The sequence below is a fragment of the Acomys minous genome, assembly GCF_964271855.1.
Source record: "Acomys minous genome assembly, chromosome: 1".
NCBI classification, from domain to species: domain Eukaryota; kingdom Metazoa; phylum Chordata; class Mammalia; order Rodentia; family Muridae; genus Acomys; species Acomys minous.
In genome coordinates, this window is record NC_140483.1 from 135,717,639 (window position 1) to 135,745,212 (window position 27,574).

Sequence of the window (27,574 nt, forward strand, 5' to 3'; positions counted from 1 at the left end):
CTTCTGCCAATAACCCCTTCCGTTTTAAAATATACACATTTTATAACCCAGGTTTCTGTTCAGGACACACTAAGAAGCCAGGTGTTCGGCTGTATACTTGGTGCGTGGTGTTAATTGACTTTATGATGAGAGTGGCTCTCTGAACATTCTTGTGAACAGTGTGTGGAAGAAGAATTTTTAAAACATTAGTTTTAATTTGAAAGTATAAAGCTAAATACTTTCAAAATGTCATTCACTTGCAGAGTTTTTCTCATCTCTTATTTTCATAAACTGTTGCAAGGAAGCTTAAAATTTGGTTTTAGTTGAGAATTTTTATACTTGCCTCCATTGAGACCATAAACTAAATTTATGTGAACTTTACTTGTGACACAACACATGCAGTTTATTCTCAAATTTATCGTCACCATATAAATTAAATTCAATTATATATTTCATGTTTATTGAAGAATGTTAAAAAAAATCATAACCTCTTTTAGTTTCAGTCTTTTTAAATGTATTTGAGAAATGTCTGATATAGCAATAAAGCAGTCAAGAATTTTAAGAACTGTGGCTCAATTATAAGATAAGTAAACTGTAAAAATCCATTCCTAAAAAAAAAAAAAAGTAATTGTCCATGCCTCTGAACTCACTTTCTGCATTTGCCTTATGAAAATGTAAAACCCCAGAAAGCCTATATCTCCCATTAGAGGTATATGCCTTCCATTTGGTGCATCAAGTTGCTGTCTGATGCTGCTATTCTCACATGGTTAACTCATTCTGTGACAAGCATGTCTCCCACCCCACCCCCCTCTACTAAATAAGATAATTCAGGATCACATTGTATTCATTCTTGAGGTGATAACATCTGAAAAAAAAATTGTTCCAATTCAAATTCACTGAGAAAAATGCTTGCCATTTGAGACCTAAATAAAACTCATTTGCTGTTGTCACTGTAAAGTCAAGACAAGACTTTGCTACTGCAAAATCTTGTTTCATGTAGACTCGAAGCATATATATGACAGGTCCAACTACCTCCCCACAAATGAAAAGGACAGACCATGTGCACAGGGTCACCAGTTGATGGATACAATGGTGGGTAGCCGACGTTCTCATTCACTCCTTCATCCACTGTTCAGGTACTGAACCATCCTGAAGCCATGACATTCAGTTTATTAACTAGTTTCTGCTGACTGTGAATAAATTACTCAAAGCTGTGTGCTTGAAAATACGAAAATTAGAGGCCTGCTTTATCTTCTGCTGAATAGACAAAATCTATCAGAAAACCTCTTTTGAGAAGAAAAATAAGTATGGAGCTAAGTAGACTGGCTGTCTTCGTGCCTCTTCCTAAAAGAAGAGTAATTCTTCTGTAGAGATATTTACGATTTTAACCCACAAATTCTGAATGTTATGGTAAAATTGCATCCAATATTATTATAGCCAAAACCTAAAATTTTAACACAGTCAGAAAAACCTAAATTCATTATCTAAGCTGTTTTCAAATGTTATCCTTTACTTGTGCCAAAAAATGGACACTATATTATTAATAAGAAGTTTAATAATGCTCATCATGATGGAAAAGTTTGTTGTTTCTGATAGAACATATTCTCACAATTCGCTTATTTTCTTAACAGAAAACCTGACATTTGTCAGAAAAATGTTGTCATAATTTAAATAGGTGAAAAACATGTCAAAATAGGTGAAACTTATAGCATATGAACTTGCTAATTAAATTCAACTTAATATGTGTATGTTATATTTAGGTCCTGTTTTCAGATATGACATTAATTCATTGGAAGGCATTCATATAAAATAGTGTTCTCTTTAAATTAAATGAAGATATAACCATGTGTGTACCTATCCATTATGACATGCGTTTTTTTTTTAATTGTTCAAAGTAAAATTCATTTCTCCTGCCAGACTCAAAAAACCTAATGGTCCTATAGTCAGCTACAGAATTCAACTCAACTTTTACCCTAAGAGAAATGATGCTGGTGCTAGATGGACTAACGAACATTGCTGTAGTTTTAGTGGACATGTATTTACATATTCTTCAGTACCTTGATTTGAACTGCTCATGGAGTATAGCTTAGAATATTTTTGATGGGAGAAAACCTACACTCAGTGTAATAGCTGTTTTAATCCAATTAAACAGTATGTGGACTTTTCAATAGAATCTATGGCATATAAACAAAAGAAAAATTCAAATTTGATTTGAGTGAGAATTTATTGTAATAGAAAAAAGTTATATTCTGTTTATGTAATTCAATCTTGAAACATCAATTAAATTTAATTTTTATCATTTTTTAACTTTGTAGTGGATTTTTGGCTCTTGTATTCTATCCACATCCTCTTCCACAATATGCAATGATCCTTGACCCTCAGAGAGGACGGTGTAGCATATTTGTTCTTTTAGAGTTGAGCATTGTACAGTTTCTTATTCGCTGCCTCTTGGCCCGTTGTGGGGCTGTGTGTCACCAGCTACCAAGAGTAGAATCATCTCAGATGAAAGTTGAAAGACCAGTTTCTTTTTATGGCGATAATAATGAACTATTGGGAGTGAGTGTAATGCTATGCCCATTTAGCAGTATAATAACGTTTTCCCTTAGTGCCTAAGATATGCCTAGCCATGCATTCTTACCTGATCAGTCATGCCACATATATGTTTTATCTTGTGGATCAAAACTGCTTACTCCCATGATGTTCATGTCACTATTGTACCAGTGGACATGTATTTCCAGGACAGTCATCGGTGCATATTACATGATTCACAATGAGTATGAATAATGATAACATTTATTGTTGGTTAGTTTGTACAGCACCTTCCAATTCTCTAATATTTAACCAGTAGACATGAGGATTCATGATCATTACCAGCTTTATTTCGTTATGTACAATGACTTGTGTGTGGTGTCTTCAGCAATATGGAATTACCATCAAGTCCTGAGGATAGAAAAAGGCAAGTCTCAATAGGTTGTCTTAGGACATCAATGATGCTTCATTTTTCAGTAACTCTAAAAGAAGTAACCCATTCCTGGAAACTCTTCTTACTCTTCTTATTTGTTAGCATTTAGTATCTACTGAGTTTGTTCTGTTATAGACTTAAGGTAACTGCATTTCATATATATATATATATATATATATATATATATATATATATATATATATATATATTCATTCTACATTAGTAGCTTCCATATGTCTTTTCTAAAGTTATTTATTTTTTATGTATTCCTCCCCATATATTTTCTTCTTTCAGAAACACATTTGGACTCACTTAGTTCAAATAGGTGCAGTTTCACACAGTGATTTCCACATACATTTTTCATTATTAACATAGATATATTGACATGCGTTCTATTTTCTTAGATGAAGACAGATTGTGTTCTGCTATGTTAATGTGATGCCATACAGGTCAAACAATTTTCAAGCAACAAGATTCCAGATCATGACTGTGTGTCAATTCATTAGGATGATAACTCTATCAAATATTGTTACATATGCAGACATTCTGTGTACCAAAGAGGAAATATTTTTTCTACTTTCTGCTGAAATTGTTTACAAATATGTCACTTAATGTTATTGGCAAAAGCAATCCATATTCTATTCTCATGGGTAATAGAATAAATTAATTATCTGAGATTTCCATTTCCTTGGAAATGCAATATGTAGAAATTTCTCAATGCCTAAATACGAAAGGTAATTCTAAAGCAGCATTAAAATTTATTAGAAAATAAAAGAGAAAATCAATTTCAGGAAACCTAGATTTTTCAGTGTGTGTGTGGGGGGGGAGTGTTCTCCAGAATAGGAATGTTTTTTCTCAGAAATGGTACTTTTAAGTTCAAATTGGTCATGTATCTTTCAAAGTTTATACCAAATAAACAAAAAATTGAGAGGGAATGAAGCTTTGAAATGTTGTTTGCAGTGACCTGTATGGGCATCTTGGAAATCTCTGCAGTATTGTGCATCAGGGCTGCACTTAGCTACTTTCTTTTCCCTCGATGCTCTCACCTTCTAATTCTCCTCAAACCTTGCATTTATCTTTTTTTGCAATCTGATCTTTTTAAAACTCTCCTCTATGTACTCTTTTTTCCATACACTGACTATACACATATAGACGTAATTGGGGCAGGCAAACTTCTCCCCTGGAACTGACAAACTATTGAGATTAGACAGTTGTCTCACTACTTGAATGCATTAATAAATTGCAAGGTATTTTAGAGAATGATGAGCAGGGACAAGAGACTGAATGAAGCAGCGAAACATAGAAAGTCATTGAGAATTTTAAGCAACAGGAGCAGAGCAAATAGACATCCGAAGGAAAAAAAAAACACTGTTTGCTGCTTTGTGAGCTCTCACAAATAGTCACTAGACCATTGCTAAAAAGTCACAGGCAGGGGAGCCAAGCATCACAATGGAACTTAGGCCTTTTCACTTAGGTAGGTAGAATCCTTTGGTGGGTGTTGAAGAGCTGTGATATAATCTGACTCTAGAGAAGGACACAGTGACAATTGTAATCATATTCCTTGGACCTGTCTCTTACTTTCCTAACTCTACACTATGCTCCTTTTTACTTAATGATCAGATATATAACTGATCCCACTCTATCCCCTAACCTTCCATAGCATCTATGAAGAGGAAAGTAACAGCAACATTGGTAATGAATCATTGATTTGACTTGGGAAACTGAAAATAAGCCCTGCTCTCAGCACTGACATATCGTGAAATAATTCTTCACAGATCTGTTAGTTTACCAATACATGCAAATACAATAAAAGTCTTTGTCTTCAATCTAGAACTAAGAATAAATTCTTATTTTTTTCAAATTCTCAGAATCCTTCTATTGTCTTTCAAAATATGAAAATGGAGCAAGTATGCAAAATTTAGGGCTTAGACACCATCAGCCCTCCTTCCTAACATGCCTGTTCAAATCAATTAAAACGCTCCCTCGATGCTCTCATTCAGTGGACGCTCTGACTTTACCGTTGCATTTCCATTGTCTTCTTCATTTGAATGCTGTGAAGGCTGTCTTAAACAACAGATGCAAACCATCTTTCTCCTATTCTCCTCTCAGACATTTATGTCTTGCAGCATGTGAGAAGCATATTAAGTGGGATTCAGGTAATAGAAGTAAGGTTTCCACAGATAGTGCTTGACAATTCAATCAAAGAAAATCAAGGGGAACGATTTATGGAAAAGGGTGGCATACCGTTGGTGTTCCTGGGGACATTAAGAGAATAAAGAGAGGCTCCTTCCTTGCTTGTTATAGTGTAAAAATTCAACAGACGTATAAATCACCTATATACAGATGATCTTGAGATATTAAAAAGGCTGCAAAAAGCCTATCTAATTTCAATTTTAAAACAAGTATAAGTAATATCTATTTTTAATAACCTATGTGGTCATGTAGGTGTCCTTTTCCTGTTGTTTTAAAGAGATACTGAGTTCTATATACCTTAAACCATAGTATTCCACCAGTGTTTTGTGGCCCCTTCGGGTGGCTGTATATCAAATATCCAGTTTATCAGATATTTATATTATTACTCATAACCATAACAAAATTACAGTCAAGAAGTAGCGACAAAGTAATTTAATGATTGGGAGTTACCACACATGAGGAACTATATTAGGGTCACAGCATTAAGATGTTTTAGAATCACTGCCTTAAAGTTAGTTATAGGCTAGATCTAAAATTGCAGACTTTACTAATAATTTCTATCATTCTATTTAGCCTTATTTATTCTTATTAGAAGTTTTACTAATAACATGGCACATCTTATTGTATTTTCTCTGAGTTTGACTAGTATACAAGCTGGGATACTTTTATGAGAAGAGACTGAGTGGGCTGAGTTGCTAACAGCAAGACAGTGCAATAAGCAATGGCAGGGTGTAGTGTTGTTTCCTGTGCTAGAAATAGTCTGCTTTTTTTTAAAGGTCATAATATAACTACATCATTTCCCCTTCCTCTCTTCTCTATGACCCTTCCATATAGGCCTCCTTGTCCTCTTTCAAGTTTTGAGAGAGAGAGAGAGAGAGAGAGAGAGAGAGAGAGAGATTTCTAAATTGCACTCTACTTGCCCAAGAATTAAGTCCAGTTGTTGACAGGTAGTACTTCATTCAACTGAAGTTTCTGCACAGCTAATGAAGCAATCAACAAGATGACAAGGAAGCCCACAGAATGGTAGATAATCCCTGCCAGTGATATCTCTAACAGAGGCTTAATATTCAGAATATACAAAGATCTACAAAAACAAGCAGTCTATATTTGGAAGATTGCAAACACTGGATTCCTTGAGAAACAATAAAGAGAGAAGTGTTGAGTACAGCTCATTTCTGATCAGTGCTATTGGAAATAGGATTTCAACAGAAACAGCACTAACTATTAGCAAATCAGATTTTACTTCAGGCATGTGCAGTGCTGTTTTGAATGTGATAAGTCTGAGAAAAACTATTTGGTATGTATATAGTTTGTGGCCTTGTGATCTCTGGTCCATCCTGGGTCCAGCCCTTGCTTTGTGTGTGATGTGGAGCCATCTGCTCAAGAAATGGTTTTGAAGCTAATCATGATGCTGGCATCTGAGTGTACCTAAGCAGTGTTAAGCAGTAGGAGATGGCAGAAGTCAGGGAACCTCTCCCTTTCTTTTTTATTTCAGATATGCTCTCCATTATGGCTTTTCTCTTCCATGGCTGCAAGTCACTCAATGTAGTACTCTCTTCCAGTAAGTCTGTTCCCCCCCCCACACACACACACACATACCTTTCTCCTTACAGTCTAAGGATGCAAAAGCAAGGATCATAAGTTCATTTTATAAGATTTTTTAGCACCCATAGGAAGTGGTCCTATGAATAAAAGCCTCTTATTTCAAATATAGGCTTTTCTATATTGAACCCAATCTTATAAAATTTACAAGAAAGTTAACAAAAGAAACAGTCCAACTCAGAGACTTATACGTCAGTGGCCACCATCAGAATACTAGGAGGAGTGAAATAGAATAGCAAATAAAGCCAGAGAGAAGCTAGCTGTAAATTACGGTTAGGTAAGGAAGGGGGAAGATGGCTGTGCTTTCTGAAAGAGATGTGAATATTGGAGAACCAGAGATCAAAGAAAGTAAAGGGATCATGATTCCTAAAGAAATTTCCATGGTACCTCATATCCACGTGGATGGTGACATGAAGGGCCTGAGACCTGGAGTTTGTAGATGACAGACACTTCGGATAAAAGTCACATGACTTCAGTATCGCTACCATAGCTGGTGTGTAAACGTTAAGCCTTACTCAGAGGTTGTGAACCCAACCTGCAGGTTCTGTGCCCCTGCTAAAGACACTGAGAGCTTAGAAAAAAAAAAAGCAAGCTTTCTGTGTGGAGGTGAAGACCTTAAAAATAATTAACTGGAAGCTGGAAGGTGGTGGCACAGACCTTTAAGCCCAACACTCAGCAGACAGAGGCAGGTGGATCTCTTGAGTTTCTAGCCAGCCTCGTCTACAAAGGAAGTTCCAGGACAGCCAGAGCTGTACACAGAAAAACCTATTTTGAAAAACAAAACAAACAAAATTATTAACTGTAATATGACACATTTTTATAGACTTCTGATTTATTTAGTGGATATTATAAAGTTATTTATTAACAACTTACATTGATAAAAATTTACAGTTCAATATTGCATATATTTGACCATTTATAGAATATATTTTCATGTTAGAAAATACATTTTGGACTCCAAAAATTCCTGACCTTTTATGTTTAAAGTATGGGATTTATCTCATTAACTTGGAAATATGTTCATCTCAGACAATCAGAGAAACTGAGAGAAAAAGTTAACCTATTTAAAATTTGTCTTGTATTTTCTGACTGAAGTATTTTACATGAAAATTCCACATTTGCATAATACACTACAAAAAATAAAATCCAAGTGGGATCAGTTTTTAAGTTTGTATGAGTTTGTTTCAGACTTACTGGTTGATGGCTGTGATGTGGAAACACTTTATTCATAAATAAGTTAGGAAATCCTAACTCCTATGTTCTTCATTTCTTAAATGGCTTAAGCTTTATGTTAAAATTTTAACTTATCAAGATGTGTATAATGTGGAAGTGTTTCTGACTCTGTTCCCACTAATCTTTTCAAGCTCTTTGATGCTATTTACTGTAAAATGCCTTCTTCCCACAGTCTTTTGAAATGCTAATTTTTTCCCAAGGCTATATAGAGATGAAACCAATTTCCAGACTTTCTGATCTTATTTAATTCTTCATTATTTGTCTTGTTTGCCAAATGGCATTGTTTTACTTATCAAAGATTTAGATGTTTATATTTTATAATTTGTGTCACCTAATTATACTTATCTTAGTTTTATAAACTTTCATGAACAGTTCATTTTTTTACATCTGAATTTTAACTTTTTTGTGTTGAAGATTTATTTCTTACCCCAGGGACTATGTTTAGTTATGATATTATTGAAGTTATGAATTAAACTGGTTACAATTGATATCACTCCAATACCAAATTTCCCATCAAAGAATATGACATTACTATAGTTAGTTAGATATATCCTTTTGTAGTCCTGTAAATGTCTATCATATTTTATATAAGACCTAAGTGATTAAAGATAAATAAAATATCTGTAGCTTTTAAAGCTGTAAGGCTTAAAATATATAATATGAAAACAGAACTTTCAATTGACAAAATTATAAATATTTGCATTATTTTAAATATCTTAATGAATTACATTATTAATAATTACTTATACAATCTTCCCCACCCAGTTTTTTCACTAGGAGTGTCTTTGTACCACATCAATTATTTCATGCTATACTTAGTGATTTAGTTTTTTAAATTCTACAAGATGAAATCATCCTGGTTCTAACCCCAGAAATCACAATTTGACACAATAGAAAAGGCACTGCCCAAAGTACAAAAAAATTAACTTCTGTGGTACTCATAGCAAGTTTCTATCTGCCTTTTACTCTTTTTTCTTTTCTTCTTTAATCATATTAACTTTAATTTTAATTTAATTATATCATTTCCCCTTTCCTTTGCTCTCACCAATGCCACCTTCCAATTTCTCTCTCTGTTATTCTCTCTCAAATTCATGTCCTTCTTCTTTGATTATTATTTTTGGACAGATATGGGTATGGATGCAGCTAAAGAAATAAATGTAAAAATACATAAGCAAACCCACTTGAGTGCATTTAGTCTTGCCTGTATGGGTGTGATATCAAGGTGGACTACTTGTATTATATAGCCAATTAGGAGACTAATCCCTGAGGAAGTCTGATGCTCTTCAGTGCAGCCCTTAGTTGCCTGTAGTTCTTTGTCTAGGGGTGAAGTGCCATGAGATTTGCCCCTTCCAATGTTAGTGTATCTATAAGTGCTATAGTTTGGGTCTACTTTGGACAGCCATATTGTTGTGGTCTCTTGGGTGTAGCTCTCCTGTTATTTCCAGGAGACAAATCTTCACAGTTATTTTACTTCTTGAAAACTCAGTGTCCTCATATATTTTTCTTATTTCCCTTGCCAGTCCTCAACTGAACAAAATTCTGTTGGATAAAGAGTCAAAATCTTTTACGTTTTTCTGTGACTATAGTAAAACTTGGGAAGAACCCAGTCAAGAGTTCTAATCGTGGGAAGTACTAAAATCATTGAAATTCAGTCCCAGGTGAATCTGTAATATTTCCTAAAGCAAGAAGCTGAGACCCATATAAGGTGTATAACTTGCACATTTAAAACTGCATTCCAGCCCACTTCCAGTCAACTACCTTATCTTGGTGAACTTTTAAATACCCTTGCAAAAAAGTCCTGAAATATATCACTGTTGTATTTTAGCAAATAAAAATACTATATGCTATATATAATATGAAAATATTACATATACAATATATAAAAATATGATATATAATCCCTTATATAGGTATATATATATCTTAAATTATAGGCTCAAATATCTTCTTCAAAACATCATTTTTAATCTCTGTTCATTATACCCAGAACTTTCTTCATATGTATATTATAGTATGTTTAGCTTAACACAAAATTAACAATAGGCTGAAAGCCAGAAGACATGAAAATCACAGAAGAAATACCTAGCTAACACGATACTAAGCTATCACATGATCCTTTGAAACATAGTCTCTTTTAGTGTTTATCTAACCACTTTATTAGTTAAGCAGTAATTTTCTTCATTCTCACTCAAACTGCAAACAACTCCTTTATAAATCAGTGGAGAATTACATGCAAAATATTAACACGGCAAGAGGGATGCCTCAAATATTTTTGACAGAAATGTATGCTGAAGTAGAAACTTCAGTGGCTTACAAAGCAATTAGCTCAAGCTTTTGTAATGTGGCTTGGCTCATGCTTGAGATGCAGTATATATGAGCTTCAATTACTGAGTTCCTGTTTTTAGTAAATAGCTGCCCTGTAGGTTGCTAAGTGCTATGGCTGACAGGCTGTATATGAAAAAGCTTTTATTTTAATAACCAGTGGCAACTTGCACTTATAAAACAAAAAACCTTTCATTTCTCAAAATACTTCTTTGGTTCAAAACCGCTGAAGAGAATTGCAGTCACCTGTGGGAGAGTAGACCTAAACTGATTATTAACCAAGGACCAAATGGGACATCAAAGAACAGGAGTTTCTAATTCCAGAGTCAGGGAGCAAAATGGATCCATGAAATGAGGCTTGGGATCTGTATGGTTCAGGTCCAGGGACTGGAAGGAGAATGTATACATGAATGAGGCTCAGGGTTTGTATGCCTGATATTGGAGGGAGAGAAGTTATATTTCAAAATGTTTTATTTAAGATCACTATACAAAACCATGGGAATAAGCTAGCTCATTTAGCTCAATGAAAAAAATCAGGTGTACCTATTCTGTGCAGAAGCTGTGTTGTAGCTGTCAGCTTTTAAAGCCATGTGTTTAGTGAGCTTAGAAATTATTTTCACCCATCCCTTAGGAATAAAATGGTGAAAATGCCTTTCCTAAAGATTGCTCAGAATCAATTAGGAGAATATGTTTAAGACATTTTCATTGTATGGCTTAGGGAAGCTGGGAAATAAATAGTAAACCATAAAAATATTTTTAATCCATAAAAGCATGACATCTCCACCCCTTAGAATAACTGCTTAATTTTCTCTATACATATGACTTATTCTTTGATTTACTCCATCAGTATGTGTAATAATGCATTATTTCTCTTTATGTCTAACTTATATTATACGCACACATAATATATTTATATGCTTACTTCATGCCTGCTTTTATATGTATGTTTATGACGTAATTGGTTGATTTTCTGAATAAAATGGAAAAAAGCAATTACTAGGGATAGCTAAACAAACTTTAAAGGAAACAATGTGAAATATGTATGAAGGTTGTCAAATTAAGGAATTTTATTAGGATGAAAATGAAAGGTAAATAGCATAAGGAGATGAAATTTTCAAACTTTAGGAAAACATGTATTCAATTAATTCACTATTATACACATAGTAAATAAAAACAAATTTAATAGAAAAAGTTCTGGAAGAAATTCAGAGTGTCTTTCTGATGTAAATGATTTTTCTGGAAATCCAGTTTATGAGGAAGGTTTTGATATAAATGAGTATGAAAATAAAAATATTAATATAAGCCACTTGGGAGAAAATGTCAAATATATGTAAAAATATATTTGGAATAGCATTATTTACATATCCTAAAAGAGTGGTAAAAATCATGAAACGAAAGTGTGAAAAAATATTATCAAATGTAGGAAACAAAACCAAGAAGAATGGCTAATAACTCAATAAATAAATGGGAAGGAAAAAATGGCTCATATTGAAAGTCCATTTTTAGGGAGTGATTAGATGGCTCAATTGATGAAGTGCTTTCTGTGCAGCCATGATGGCTTGAGTTTGAATTCCTAAAGCCCATCTGAAATTCAGAGTGTCAGGATGGCTAGTGCTTGTAGTCCCAGCACTGGCGGTTCTACAGCTCACTGGCCCCCTGCTTAGCTAAACCAGCAGGTTCATTGACAGATTCACCCCATCCTCATCCCCTGTCCTCCTCCAACCCTTCCTCCCTCTGCCATCACTTCATCTCAATGTTTTTGCCTTCCCCTCCTGTTTCTTCTTCTCATTTTCAAAATGTAATCAACACTGTGGGATTTAGAAAGTTGTATTTGATTCCACAGCATCAAACTGAGGTCATAACCTTTAAATAAAACCAGTTAATAGATGACCAACAAACAACCCCATCTAGTTTGAGATACGGTTCTCATGTTCCATGTGAGTTCAGTAAGTTATGTCTGAGCAAAGTGACGCCAAGATTAATATTCTATTTATTCCATATTCTGTGGCACCCGATGTGATTTTTTCACAATTCCTTACATGAATTTTAACTGTTTATTTTAGAAAACATACATTTAAAAAGGCTGATTAAAGTGAAGGCTATAGAAATGGATAATTTATAGATACAAATTAATATTTAAAATCGATAATAATGTAATCATAGTTTACTACAGTGGCACAAGGCACATATATACAATTATATATAATATAGTATATATAATATATTTGAAGTGAAACTGCTACTACAAATTCATGCCATTGTAATGATAGCTATGTTAAATTCTATGCATGTTGGTAAAGTGCACTTAGGAAATATCAAATTAGTTAATCATCAAAAATAAAAACTGTCAGCTAGAATTAGTGAAATATGCTTATAATATTTGAAGGTATTGCATGAGTCCCAGATCAACCTGATATACATAGTAAAACCTAGTTAAACATTTTAACATGTAACATATAGATATATAATATTTTAGAATATATGATGGAAAGATATTCTTCAGTTTTAGAATGTTAGAACTTATATTTAAATTAATATGTATCACTTCAGAATATGTATACTTAACCAGAATTATGGATAGAGTCAAATTTAGCTACTTCAGTTTTCCCAGATATATCACCCCATATATACATGATTCAGAGTCCATCGTTAAAATCCAACTATATATTTTCATCTCTTCTCTAAAAATCTTAGAGTATTAAGACTCTCCTCAGCTGACATCCTTGAAGTTGACATCGTCTTGTGACTGAGTAGATAGCAGCAAGAAATTCAATTACGGCCAGTCAGCTCTGTCATTGCACCTGTCGGCTTGCACGGAAAATGATTTGTAAATTGGGCTTTATCTTTCCCGTCCCATAAATCTGCTGTCCATAATTGACACTTGTCAACATAGATGAATAGTGGGAGAAAGAAAACAGAAAGTAAATGAGTGGCCCACCTGGGAAAACGATGTCTCACTGCCCGTGGGAGTCATTTACAAACAGCAGCACCCAGGAACCAGAGTGCGCATCCACAACCAGGTGGCAAGCATTTTCCTCCTTAGAAATACAGTCCAGGGCTGAATCATAATAAAGACAAGGCGCAGTAATGCCAATTAACGCATAGCGTTTTTCAGGGGATATGAATATTATTTCCAAGGAAACGAGAGCGTCCTCACTGTGTTGAAGCCCAACGCTGCTGCACATTTCTAAGTACCGGGTTGGTGTCTGACCTGTCAGAACACATTCGTGAAGCAAGCGTTTTGCCTGTCTAGGGGGTTGATATTGTCACTTGTTACACGATTCAGCATCAGTGCAAAGTTGTTTGATACCACTGTTGACAGATTGGTTTTCTAAAAAGACATAAGAACGATGATATTTTCTTTCAAATGTCAAAGAAGCAGGGTTTCATAACGATGATCTTGGGAACACGCAGAAACACGGCAGAAAACCCTTCAGGTTTCGTTTGCCTAAATGGATTATTTAACTTCACGTCTTCTTTTAATGTTTATCTTAAATTTCAAGCACTCAATTAGAATACATTAACAATCTTAATGTTAAAACACCTTAGGATTCTAAAAAAAAAAAATCATGTTTAAATATCACCAGAATTGTGATGGTTTAAAATAAAAATTTAAGTTCATAGAGTGAAATGAGTACCTTGCCAACTAAATTAGCGAGCTGAACTAGGGTTTCAGATCATTAGAGACACGACATGGCTTTGAACGCTCTTCTACACTGTACTCAACTTTTCAGCAATTTTGTTGCTCGAGTGTGTCTTTTTCTATTTTAAAATATTTTTTATTTTAAAACAATTTCAGTTCCTGTGAATGTTTCTTCACAAAATCATTGTCATTTTTATAATTTATGGACATCAAACTTGAAAAAATTACATCTTCCTTAAACTCTTGCTTCCAACAGTCAGTATGGATATAAAATTTGAAACTCCTCAAAAACGAGAACAAAATATTAAAAATGGAGATTTGGAAAGAGGTTACTTACCTTGTAACCCCTACCAGGACTTTTTGCCAATTACTGGTGGCTCAGTGGACTCTGTTGATTTAGCTAATGTTTGCAGAAATGAAACATGGTCATATTTATGATATGTTATAGGACTTTGACTAAGAAATTAAGCCATTTCTCCATGAAGTCCTTGTGAAACAGCTGATGTATGTGTGTTTTAATGACACCCTGGACTTTCTTGGGGAGTGATAAAACAATATGTATTAGCAGCGTGATGCTGAGATCAGCTTGGCTGGAAATTCTTGTCTTCCCCACTCCACCTCCCAAGTGTGCCAACTATGCCTGGTTCTTTACTTCCTGAGAGTTGAATAAAGCACTTTAAAGCAACCAAGTAGCAAAAGCATGGGGTATACTTTAGAAAAGCGATTGTATAAATTATAAAAATGGTTTGAGTCACATATTTTATCATTTAGCATGACAAATAAATCTTTGAGAAAATTCGCTATAATCAAGAAATATCAGACTATACTAAACATTCAACATTCAGAATACAATGTTAGCAAATATTCTTACATAAGAACTTGTTTTTATGAATGATTTGAAAGTTTAAGGAGCTTCTACCAACTTATGTTCTCAAAACAGTGAGTTGATTCAGCATATAAGGGAACTTGCAATCAATTCTGACATTCTAAGGTCCTAGGGAACCACATAGCAGAAGGAGAAAGCTAACTCCATGAGTTGGCCTCTCACCTCCACACCCATGTCATGGCACAGGTGTGCCAACACACACACACAAACACACACACACACACACACACTCATGCATGGCCTGAATAAATAAATACAGTAATTTTAATCATGTTCTCTATTAGCAGACAAAATAGAAATCAGTATCATTATAAACTTTTAGCTTGCATTTGGATGAAACAATGGAAATAGATTGAATTTTGGTCATGTATCATAAAGTCAGTTTTACACATTATTTTCTTCTTTTCTTAATTACTCAGGTTATTGCTAATCATTGCTTAGTTTTCAAAATCACTATTGTCTTTACTGTTATTTCCATATTACATATTAAACCTATGATTCGTAGAAGTTTAGCAGTTGCGGTAAAATGCCATAATTAATAAGTGAAAGTGCAGTGCTCAAACATTTTGGTCCTGAGTTCAAGTCCTGTGAAGAAGGCAGGAAATAGCTTCAGCCACACTAGATGGAGTTGAAAGTGGGATCCTTTCACTCTGGGATGTTATGCAGTTCAACACTTTATTCATTATATATGCTGCTCACGTGTACGTAGCCACATGTATGTGTGCTTTTTGGTGGCTGGGTGCTTTGTTGTGTCTTTATGTGAGGAACAATGTATGGTACAGCTCTCCAAACTGGCCAGTGTCATGCAGAGTAACAATAAATCTTAGTGATTTCCAAAAATGTTTGAAGCACTAATATACAAACATTTAGGAGTTTTTGATAAATCTGCACATTATATGATTTTATGCATTAGATATGTTCAACAATCGTCATTTTTTGTAAAAAAAAAAGTTTCATTTTTTTATCATTTTGAGCATTGCAGTACATTGTTATCAACAGTAACATTTGTGATTATTATTTTAAAACAGTAGCGTACCACCAAAGTAAGTACTCTACTGTGCTTTTTAGTGGTGGAATTATCATGTATTTTCAACTTTTGTTAAAAATTTATTTTTAGCTATGTGATTATGTGCTTACTGTTAATTGTCTTTGCCTCTGAATTTAATTGTGTGTTTGTGTGATGTGTGTGCGTATGTTTGTGAGATAAAAGTCTCTTAATTTCAGAAGCCCTTACTTTAAAATATAGTACAAAAACTTCCTATTCCAAATAAATTCTTAATAAGTACCAACCACAAAAAAATATGACTCTCATTATTCATTGATATGAGCAGTTTCTAAATAAAGAATGTTACACTGTTGCATTGTTTGCCATCTTTGGCACTTTAAGCCAGAAATGAGAAATGTTTCATAAGTTTTACAGAATTTCTCAGAGAGGGGTACCACTGGAAAATACTTACGACTGGACGAAATGGACTTTATACTCATCTGAAAGAGAAATTAAGCATGCTGGTCAGTAAACTGGACAGATTAAGTGAACATCTGCAGAGTGGTATTTGCAACATCAGTTACAGCGATGTTTCAGGGCTGTAGTCATGATGTGCCATTGTGAGTTTCTAGGGTTTTTTTTTCTGCCAATAAGGAAATAAAGATCAGATCTGTAATATGAATTGCCTGGATAGTCATATTAGTTTCTGCTAAACCATGAATATTAAAATGCTAGGACATTGTTCATCATGAGGCGCCTAGCCAGCTACTGCAGATGTGAGCATGTAATGAACCCGTACAGCTTCCCATCCTGGAGAACAGATACTGGCAAATCTTGCGCATAGTTTGTGAATAGTCAACCAGCTTAAGAAAAGGATCTCTCTAAAAAAAATTGTCTTGCCTAAAATTACCACTAAAAAGTGAAAACAAGGAAGAATTTGTTCCTATCCACAGGACAATCTAGTGTGATTTAAAACTGTAAACCTCTCCCCAAGTCCTGATTGACAGAACTTTGTGCATCGTGCACAAACCATGGTCTTTACACACCACAGGAGGCCTAGGCAACTCTGTTGGTTCTGTAGGACCATAATGTGACACTGAGGATACTGGAGGAAATTGTCACATAAAGTGTGTCATCTCCCTAGTAGAGGCAGACAATGCCAGCTTCCTTCCTGCTATCTCCTTTTTTTTTTTTTTTTTTTAATTTACACCCCTCCTGATGTTAGGGAGCAGCACATTCAGTCTGAAGTTAAAAATATATTGCACAGCCTGATGAAAGAATAAATGAGCAATAAACAGTTTTCCAAAATATGATGGAAACATTTGCTTTTCTGCCTTAAGTCCGAAGCACTCCACATTGTCTTACCACTTTCTGTGCAAGTAGCATGTGTGTGGTGTCTGGTAGTAACAGACTTATTACAACTGCAAGAGAAAGGTAATAAGAATTATATTGCTCTGTTTATCAAACATATCAGCCATCAGCAGAGCAAAATTTTTTCCAGACAAGGTTCCTCTGTTTTTCCCTGGCTGACCTGGACTGGCCTTGTAGACCAGGCTGGCCTCTAACTCATAGAGATTTGCCTGCTTCTGCCTCCTGAGTGCTCGATTAAAGACATGTGTCACTGAGCTGGGCAGCAGAACAGATTTTTATATATATATAAAAAAGCACAAACCTTAAACTACAGTGTATTTTTTTTCTTATAGCCAAACAAATTATACATCAGGAAAAGGCATATTGAGGGGGCGAGGGACAGGGATCCGTACAATGAATATCTTCCACTTCATAGTTCACTGACAGCACACTAAGACATAATTTGCTATAAGTTGGACAATCATGGATTCAGTCTTTTTCTCTGCAAATCCCAGCATTATCACCACATTTTTGTGTTACAGTTCTTCAGTGTCATGTATTAACAGTTTCATCACAGAAAAGAAGTGCAGAGGACATAGCCTATAGGCCAGTGGGGCAGCTCCCAATTATCTAATAAAAGGTAAAATTGGAGGCGTTATATTCTTTGTATGTATCTCCTCTACTCCACCCCCATTTTTTTTGTCGAGACAAGGTCTCTTTGTGTAGTGTTGGCTGTCCTGGACTCACTTTGTAGGCTCGGCTGGCCTCGAACTCACAGAGATCTGCCTGCCTCTGCCTCCTGAATGCTGGCATTAAAAGTGTGTGCCACCATGCTCAGCTTTCCACCCCCATTTTTTTTGTGGGTGAGATGTGTGCCATGCTTCTACGGCATCTATTGTATATACACATGTATGTACTCCAGTGCATGCAGAGGCCAGAGGAGGATAGCTAGTGTACTGCTCTATCACTCTCTGCTTTGTGCCTTTGGCAGAGGGTCTGAGCCTATAGATAGCTAGGCTGGTGGCCGGCAAGTCCCAGTGACCTCCTGTCTCTGACCCTGACAGTCCAAGGTTTACAGGGATGTGTGAATACACCTGGCTTTTAAAATCAAGCTTCTGTGGGATTTGAACTCAGGCCCTCAAACAAGTTTTCTTACTACTGAAGTATCTCCCAAGATCCATTGTTAGCTATTAAGATGGTGGATACTTCTTGCTGTCTGAAACTAGTTTTGAATAAAGAAAGCAGTCCCTATACAATAGAAATAATGGAGCAGGCCAGGTCACAGGCAGAAGGTGATCTGCATAGGTTTCTTGATGGAGACATCAGACTGTTGGGAGTATCTAATGTGGAGGGCATAACGGGGAGGAGCTAGGAAGGAGGATGTACTGAGGAGGGGCATGGGAGCAGAAACCAATGACACAGTATACTGAGGAATTGCCAGTGAGATCCTAATTCCTGTTTTGGTGCCTCTGTATATACTAGTGATTATTGTTTTTTTTTTTTTTTCATTGTGGCTTCCTGGTTGTTTGTGCATTTGTCATTACTATTACTAGTGTTAAGACACATTGGTTTCAGCATAGTTTTGATATGCACATATTGTATTTCTATAGTATTCTAGATCAAATAGTTCATCAGCTCGTCAAGCAATGAGTTATTGTTTCTTTAGGGGAGAAATATCTAAATAGAAAAAAAACAATTAATTATGAATTAATTTTTGAAACAAAACTTATTGGGAATTGACAACTTTCCCTACCTATACCTAATTATTGTAAGATGTATTTTCCATCAACTATAAATAGCCACTATAGGAGGCTGACTCAATCTTTACTGAAACTAACATATTGTATAGACAATTAATGCCATGTCACAGCATTTGAATCACATGTAGAGGAAAATCTAATGTGATGTCTACATATGGCTTTCTTCGTGGAAGCTTATACCTTGTGACACACGGCTTTGAAGTACAAGCTACAAACTAAGTTTTGCATGGTTACCAGATGCAGGAAGTTGTTTATTTTGCACTCAGGTTTCATAATAAAGTCTTAAATCCAGCCTGGTATTGAAGACTTACTATTGAGCGGTATGCACTTAGTAAGTTTATATTTTTAAAAACAAATGGAGCAGCTGAGGTGATAACTTTTCAAGCTGTACTTTCAGTTGACATAAAAAGGTGAGGCTTTGTCTGCTGAGTCCCTTGCCTTTCCGCTGCTTCATCCTTCTGTTCTCATTTTCTCCTTCCAAAGAATTTTCTCTTGACTGAGTATTAACGTAAACTATAATGTGAAATTTAAATAAAATTGATTCTGTGATCGTTTTGAAATAAAGTAAACTGATAAGCAGAAGAGAACAATACTGAAATGTATTTTGCTGTTGGAATATAATATAATCCTCTGTCATTTTTCAAACTTTCTTTCAAATAAAAGAAAATGTCCTCAACTGAAAATGTTACTCTGGCCCGTAAGAGGTCATTATCCATGTGTTTGTATATGTGTGTAGGGTCCATTTGTATTATTAAAATGGGCCTGGCTGAGGGCCATGGCTTTATATACTTACTGATAAAATCCATTCTGTAAATATTCTATCTATAAAGCAAGGCAAAGTTGCATAGTTGGCCCTATAAAAAGGCAGCATATGGCTATAGACTCACAGAAAGTTAGAAATGGAATGAGGTTTTCTGACAGACCAAAAAACAAAACAAAACAAAACAAAAACAAAAAACAAAAAGATGAAGATGTGGTATGAAAAATAGTTCAAAAGGTTCCTTGTCATTGAAAAGTAAAAGCACTGGGTTTTTATTCTCAACACCATGTAATGTATGGTGTTTTTTTTTTTAAGGTCATTTATTGATGGTGCTCTTCCAATTCTAGTAATTTAATTTACATTTTACTATGAAGTATCCCTTTTCAAAGACGTAAAACTTAGGTTTTAGTTTTCTTTCTTGCCATTATTCATAAAGTATATCATACACTATATAACTTGACTCTTTATTTGATAAAACTATGAATATGTTATTTACATGCCTAAGAAGGTCAACCTTAGTTATGAAAAGTGGACTCTGAACTTAAAATGATTATGTATGTTCCTGACCAATGGCAACAGAATCATTCTCAAGCCCAGCTGTGCAACACTTTACCAGTGCGTTCATCCATGCATGTGAAAAAAATACCAATGCCAGAACTGGAATTTAGAGTATCTGATTTTTAAAAAGATGTATTCTGGAATGAGTCCCAGACATCAGTTATGTTAATACAGGAAAAATTTGGGGGTGTTTCTTTAGGCACATGCCAGAACTGATTCTCAATATTTAATATTAATTCATACATGCATTTCTATTATAATCTATTTTTGAATTATAAACTATGGTTATTTCTATTTTGGTTCTTACAATCCCAAGCACATTGCTGTTCATTTTATTGTTCAAGGTCACCCAGAAAAAATGCAATGGACCCCATCGCAAAGCTGGTAGATTGTCTCTTATGCTCAGCCTTCTGCACTCTACATCAACATTCAGAAACATCAGAAGAGCTGAGGAGATAAAGTATAAGCTCACAGCAGTATCTTAGTTGGAGTGGGGGAAATGGCATTTTTAACTTCCTACAAGTTGTCTTGTATATACAAATATCACTAGGCATTATACATGTGATGCCACCACCACCAGATAATTAATTTGGATGCAGGTTACACCTCCAAAACATGAAGTTACAATTTATAAGGCTAGAAATAAAACATTTTATTGTTCAACTTTCTACTGTCCCCAAAAGTTTTGCTCACTGGCACCTGGCTTACATCGTATCTGTTGTTTAGTTTTATATTCAAACTGTATATGTAAATTCCTATTTTGACATGTTTTTCCGTAAAAATTTCTATAGTGTGTGCTTTGATGAAGGTCAACTGATGGAGGGTTCATGTTGCACATATGTGGCCCCAGGTTCAACAGCATGGACTTGCCGTTGTATACCTATGACCTCAAGATTAAGGAAGTAGATACTAAAGGATGGGGAGTTCAAGGTCATTCTCAGCTACATAGGAACTTTAAGAACAGTCAGGGATACATAGGACCCAATCACAATATAGAAACTTGTTTTCTCAGAGACAGCAGATCAGACTTCATTATCCATCATCTCTGTAGCCCATAGAGTTATTTATTTACCCTATAATCATGTGTGGAAAAATGATATGCTGAAGTTCTGAATGAACAGATCTCTCATCAAAAAAAAAAATCAATAGAAATGTTATACTGATCTGCATCCTGGGCATTTTAGTGTAACAGTGAAGGACACTTGACCAATAGTGCAGTTCTTTGAAAAGATGCTGCTACTCAAAATGTCAGTATAGAACAGATAAGTAGCTTTTCTCAGAAGAAAGCAGTCAAGGAAGCTGTATAGGAAAATAAATGCTTCTTTTGCCGAGACGTCTTGCTAAGAAAAAAATATCGGCTATGCAACACACAAAAGGGGGACTTACAGAACTGTAAGTGTATATCTGATACAAGCTTTCTCAACACGGCCTGGAAACAGTACTTGAGCAGTCAGTCACATAGGGCATCCGCTCTAGAATTCCTTAAACAACGATGACTTCAGTCTTTCTTTTCTTTTACAACAGTTATTCTAAGTGAATCTTGACCCTTGCCTCATCTCATCTCTAGATCATAAAGCCCTATCCACTGCGTTCCACTTGTAAACAGGAGACCACTCTAAAATATTTCATTCTCCTTAGAAATTTGTATTTACAAATTTCTACATATACAAATTTCTACATATACAGGGGGATGAGGTCCCCCTCAGTCACAGTCATTGGGGAGGAGAGTAAGGGGAAAATGGGAAGGAGGGAGGAATGGGAGGATCCAAGGAGTGGGATAACAATTGAGATGTAATATGAACAAATTAATAAAATATATTTTAAAAAGAAATTTGTATTCATTAACGGGTGCTCAGGCACTTGTATTCATCTCCATCTATTACAGAGAGTGGTAGGGAAGGCCCATGCTTATTAGTGAGGACAGGGCACAATAAGCACGGCACCTCTGTGTATAGAACACAACAGATGACAAAAGACACTGCGGGCCTACATGACTCACTTCCTGAAGTGCTGCAGACAGAAACATCAAGACTCAAAAGTGGCCATTAAAATAAAACCCTTAGGATTAAAAAAAAAATCCATACATTTGGGGTTACTTTAACTATTTCAGGAAGGATAGCAAAGAAACTGTTAAGAGTGGTTACATTAATAAAAACGTCCTTCAGACACAGACCAGGTCCTGGAGAAAGTTTCATGGTTACTTACTTTTGTGCCTTTAAACTTATGTAGTATGTATGTGTCCTTGCCTTAAAAAAAATTCTTTACTTGGCCAAACCTCTTCAGGTCCCAAAAGGTTCTACAGGCTATATTTATTTATTTATTATTTATTATTTTCCACATCCCCTTTTTAACTTCCTCCTCATTGGGGCAGAACCTCTGTTGTAAATGACTTAAAAGGAAGAAAAAAATAATTTGGATTATGGTTTGGTGGTTCTATCTCATCATGATTAGCTCTGTTGAATCTGGGCTTCAGAAAGACTCAGAATTAACGTGGCTGGAGCTTGTGGCAGAGGTTTCTAACCCTATGCAGACAGGAAGAAAAAAATGAGGACCAGGTGCAGACTTTAAGAGCTTGTCCCCAGTGATCTACCTCTTCCACAGACGTCCCACTATCTAAAGTTTCCACCACCTCCCAGAACATAGCCTCATGGGGGAACTTTAATTATGTTTCTGCTGCCTAGTCCCACGAGAAGAAGCACCTGGAATTATTAGTCAGGTAGGGGAACAAATGAGAAATGGGACTTGAAAGCATAGGCTTACCTGGAGCCTGCCTCTTTCTGCTAGGATGTGTCATGATATCTACATGAGACTCCACTCTTTCACAACAACAAAGAAATACAATATCTACCTTGTAATGTCATAATATGGAAAATATATTTCAAAATGAAAACCCTAAGAATTATATAGCTGTGTATAGTATATGAGCAAAGAATTTTCCAAGTTCCTAAGGATCAAAGAAAAAAATCTTTTCTGCATCTAGTAAATGCCAAACAAATATTGGTTGGCATCAGCTAGACTTATAAAAGAATGACTTTTAAATAGTGAAGTAAAAGCTAGATAATTTCTCTCACAGGGCTCCTTAACTTCTCCAATTGTCCTATGACGCTCTTTCCTAGTTCCTCTGTGAATAAGTCTATGTCAAGAGGAAGTCTCACTAAAGGAACCTGCCTGGTTTATATCTGCTATATTCAGATGTATATATCCAGCGGAATTTTTTGAAGATTAAAAATGACCAGGAATTACAAATTAACTTTTTGCCCACTGATGCTTTAATAGCCCTTCAGCGGGCACAGTGGAATCACGTGTTTGGGAACTCTACTAACAGGAATCTCCACAACTGAGCATGCTGACCCTGACACATTTTTACTGAGAAGTTTCTCTGTGAAGGTCAGACACATTAGACGAATTCCGTATTTAAACAGTAGTTAGCAATTATGTGGTGTGTCTAGAGAAGAAAATTTGATTCTCATTGATATATTGGCAGATCATTCCTGTAACTGTTGCTTTAAAGTAGTGCAATTCTGGTCAAATGGTGAAGCAGTCATTTTACAATAGTCTATTACCTGGTAGAAAATATTCTGGCATGGCTTCTGCTTGCGTGCACTTGAGGAGGCGGAGGCGTTTACCAGAGATGCTACTCTCCTTCTGCTTTGTCACATAAACATCATGCCCACTTTAGATGGAACATGATGTTTTAATGATAGCTCATGTGAAAAACATTGGTGCATTAAATACTGATTTTTCTCAACTGCTTGGTATTGAAACAAGGTTTGGTTTACTTTAGCCAGAAAGCATCCTTACCTCCAACCATATAATTTCACTACTCTGATATTCATAGTGGGTTCTTGGCTGCTGCCAATTCAATTGCCTTTAGACTTTATATGTGATAAACTATTTTAGCTATTATTAATAATATGTTATTGACCCTTTTCGTGGGAAGTTAAACCTTAGTGCTCAGTAAAAAATCATGTGTTGACATTTTGCACATACTCCTACTTGTCCTAGAAATCAATTTGCTCCATTACATTGGAACAATTAAGAACTAACTAGTACTCTGTACTTGAGATACATTATGTATTTTTTTATTTTAAAATGTAAAATCAAAATACTGCTAGGGAATAGGAGGAATGCTAAATATAATATAACAAAATACTAAAGTACTAATGATAAATACACTTTTAACTTCAAAGTTTCTTAAAATTTAACTGTGTATTGATAATACATAGTGACAAAAGTGTTTAATAAAAAAGTTGTGTTATTGTAGAACATGTTTTACATAGTGTTTTAAAGAATCTTCATTTCTCCCTTTTGCAATCACCTAATGTAAATTTACATATGCCAAAAGAATTAGCAAGTATGCATGCATGCTCATAGCTCAGTTTATACTTGATGATTCATCTTTCCTCATTGTTCTGCCAGGATTACTGATAGATGTCCACTCAGTTCTTTGAAATACAGTAAGAAAATCTGAACAAACAAAAAGATGACGGCTATAAATGAAGCTCTTTTAAAAACCCAAAACCAAACAAAATTTAAGATATTCACCAAAATTCCACCACATACATACAAAGTTTCTTTTATTGTGGGGTGGGATTTGTTCTTATAAAATATTGCATTTGGAGCATAAGTTCAAAATTATCCACATGGCATTTCAATGTACTGTCTGACAGGTCACATCATTATATATGCAATTATTACCTTTGTTGATAGAAATAAAAAAGGGAAGTGCATAAATTTTCTTTACTCTTATTATAATAAGAAATTATTGCCAGACTGAATAACTTAAAACAGCATTTATTTTATAACCCACAATTTCATGAATCAGAATTCTGAAAGAGTATCTTTGAGCTCAATGCTTAGTTCAAAGTTTCCGCAGGCTACAAACTCATTTAGGCTAGCCTTCCTTTCTCCTCCTTTCCTATTTCTCTTTCTTTTCATTTTATGCTTTTTTTCTGTTTTATTTTTGTTTTGTATTTTGTAGTTTTGGAAGCTTTAGGGGAAAAATACCTCTAGTCTTAATTGGTTCTTTGTTGCTTCATAAAGGACTGAAGTATGCACTTCTCTGCTGTCAGCCAGGGTCAGTACTTTATCCTAAAGCCTCGCTCCGTATCTTCTTGTGTTTGCCCTAGGACCTTCCACTAAAGTGTACTGACTGCCCCTTGGGATTCAGATCCTTTGTCTTCCCCCAATGCACATCTCAACTCTAGCTGGAGCATCTTTCTGGTTTAAAGTCTATAGCTTTTCTTTTATCTGCAGTGTCATTTCAGGCACACACTGTGTTTTCAAATAGTTCTTTTCTGTACTTCATGAAGGAAAATGTGCATAACTATGCACGTGCATGCGTGCACACAGCACACACACACACACACACACACACACACACGCACACACACACACACACATACACACACGATTAACATTTTAGTAAGAGAAAAATAGAGCCCTTGTTCTATAATTTAAATATAATTTTAAAGTTGAATCAGAGATTCATAGAAAAGATTGTATATGGCTGTGTAGACTGTCATACTGTGTAAAATACCACTTGATGTTTGTATATCAATAGTTCCTCCTGGTTTTATAAGTCCAGAGCTTGATCTTAGCAGATCATAACCAAAAACCTAATTTTCTACCTCTTACTTTAATTTCCTATTTCATAAATTTAGCAACTTTGTTAATCAGGGTGTTGAGATGGATCATTTTCATCTGTGGAAATCATTTTTAAATTTCCTGATATCATAGTTTAACCATTATTTAGTACAGATTTCACATAGAATTCACAGTGTACTATATGGCTTTTACATATTTTTATTTCCTTTTCATGGTTTGTAAGAATTTTTCAAAAACCAGGAAAGTTATATTTGTTTTTTAGTTGAGGTTGTCATATTTTAATATTTCCAGAAATATTGATGAAAATACATCTGTTAATCATCCAAAAGAAACTCTACTAAAAGTTATGTTGATTGTCTCTGTCATGTTAATACTTTTAACAAGTATTTCCCAGTTCCTATTATTGCTTACTGGTTATTAGATTCACATCAGTTCCAAATGAACTGTATATTGATTTCATTTTAAGAAGCATGGACATTATAAATTAATGTCATACTATAATTGGTTGTTAAACGTTATGTAATGCAGCTTTTAGATTTCATTTTCAGGAATGAACAATGGGTCATAGTTACCTGAACAGTTTGTGTGAGTGGATTTTTGGTGAAACTGATCCACTGTGATTCATAAAGTAGATCAGACATGACAAGGCAACCATAGAGTACATTGTGTTTTTAGCATCAGGACATGTATGCCCCTCTCTTATATAGCTTCCATTGTAAACTGACATTCTTGGAATTGGTCAAGTATAGAGATATCTGTGTTTGTAGATGGTACACTTTGGAGGTACTTATCTTCTATGCGTAAAATATTAAAGCTCAGGTAAAATATTATCAGTTTTTCCAAACTAAAACCTTGTATTTGAAAGACTATTCTTTCCCACGGCTCACTATTCTCAAGTGTCAGTCACTGATATTTCTTCCTCTGCCTTCTGAAAATGTGAGGCTGGATTCACCATCAGCAACCATTTTAAAATCAAATAAGTGCACAAAATGAGCAGTGTGTCCCTTATGGGCATGGCTTCCTGCTGCAAAAGAGAAATATGTTATGGCATAGAGCACCATTAGAGAAATAGGATGAATTTCAAAATATTACAGATTTCAAGTATTTTTGGCACCCCTTTCCCCCAAATCCTCAATTATCATAATTATATCTGTAAAAGTTCTTTTACAGTTTCAAATAGTGAGTGTAATTTTAGTGTAACTTTCAAAAATCAAGTCTTGTTTTGCATTAGAGCTTGCTCTATGTAGCAGAAACTAAGTAAGGTGTATTTATAGCCCACATTTTCTCCATAGCTCTGAGAATCCAAGGCTTCCTAACTCTTTCATGTTTTGTTTGAGCCAGGAACTGAGCAGAATATGAACAGTTACTGACAACTACAGCATGTGATGCATGCTTTCTGAAAGTAGCCTGAAATCTTAAATGTGTTGAACTATGTCACCTACGTCTTTGCACCTTGATTTCTCATGGCACACCTACATTATATGCCATAATCAGAGCTCAGCAGCCCTGGTATGCAAGTCAACCTGCCGCTCTTAGCAGTGTTTTCACTTAGGCTGCTTTCTAGGCTTCAGAGTAAATGTGACTCTCAGAAACTGGTCAATATAACGTCACCTTCTCATTGGCTGGGTCTTATGGTGCCCGAGGCTGTGGGACTGCTCACACATCTTAAGCTGTGAGTTGTGCTAAGGATGGTCTTTATGAGTTTAGACATAAGTTTTCCCAGCTGCTGTGAGG

General features: G+C 35.1%; 1 protein-coding gene and 1 long non-coding RNA gene across 7 annotated transcripts in view; one reads left to right on the plus strand and one right to left on the minus strand.

The window, feature by feature from the left end:
* EPHA7 (EPH receptor A7) overlaps positions 1-27,574 on the plus strand; it is a 149,727-nt gene that overhangs the window by 89,216 nt on the left and 32,937 nt on the right. The window lies entirely within an intron of this gene.
* LOC311586503 lies at positions 2,479-13,630 on the minus strand. The gene is made up of 3 exons (XR_014775543.1): positions 13,230-13,630; positions 7,394-7,501; positions 2,479-2,919 (listed from the first exon to the last, which is right to left on the minus strand). It is a non-coding gene; the product is annotated as an uncharacterized lncRNA (long non-coding RNA).